This window comes from Dendropsophus ebraccatus, chromosome 8, assembly GCF_027789765.1.
Source record: "Dendropsophus ebraccatus isolate aDenEbr1 chromosome 8, aDenEbr1.pat, whole genome shotgun sequence".
Classification (NCBI taxonomy): domain Eukaryota; kingdom Metazoa; phylum Chordata; class Amphibia; order Anura; family Hylidae; genus Dendropsophus; species Dendropsophus ebraccatus.
Window position 1 is genome coordinate 51,771,940 of NC_091461.1, and position 1,027 is coordinate 51,772,966.

Consider the following 1,027-nt stretch of genomic DNA (forward strand, 5'->3'; position numbering starts at 1 on the left):
CATGCTCGAGTCCATCCGAACCCGAACTTTCAGCATTTGATTAGCGGTGGCTGCTGAACTTAGATAAAGCCCTAAGGCTATGTGGAAAACATGGATATAGTCATTGGCTGTATCCATGTTTTCCAGACAACCTTAGAGCTTTATCCAAGTTCAGTAGCCCCCGCTAATCAAATGCCGAACGTTCTGGTTCGGATCGACTTGAACCCGAACCCGGTTCCTTCATCTCTACTAATAAACTCTAAGGACTTTTATTTTTAAGTGCTGTCTCTACTGCTCTCTTTTGGAATAGCTACTAGGTACACTACCAACAAAAGAAAATGGTGAACCACTCAAATACAACATAGAAAACTTTATTGATTAAAAACATATACATAAATGTACCATAAATGATGTTATCAGTTGCATACCATGTGTGAAACCAGCATAAGGGGAAATCTGATTTATTTTAAAAACCTAAAGCATACTGCCTGTGTAAAATTACAATAACCAAAAAATAATGCATACACTGTGCATACAGTGCTCGGGCCCATTGAGCAAAAGGCTCCTGCTCTTTGATACTATGCACATGAAAAATAAAGTTGTTTTTTTTTCTTTTTTTTTTAAATAAAAACACAAAACACAGACAACAAAGGTGGGTGGTCAGGTAAGAAATTCACATTTATGTTTCCAGTACAGTTTCCAGAGTACAATCTTATATACCATGTCATTTAAATCATAGATCTTTGTCATTGACCTGCTTAGATCATGAACATCACCTGGTCACACCTATGTTTCCTGCTGCAGCTTCAGCTAAATCTAAAATTATCAGTGGAAATTCCAAACCAAATGTATCTTTTATATCCTTCATTTCGGCCAGCCCTAATATTCAGCAAGTTACGTAACATCAGGATAATTAAAAACATAAGGTGGAATTCTCAGCCACCCTCTCTGTATCGACTCCCACTGACTTACACCCTTTTTGTTGTGCATGGATTTATGATGTAGGTGAACAGCTTTCATACCAATATACTCCACAGCAATTTACAAT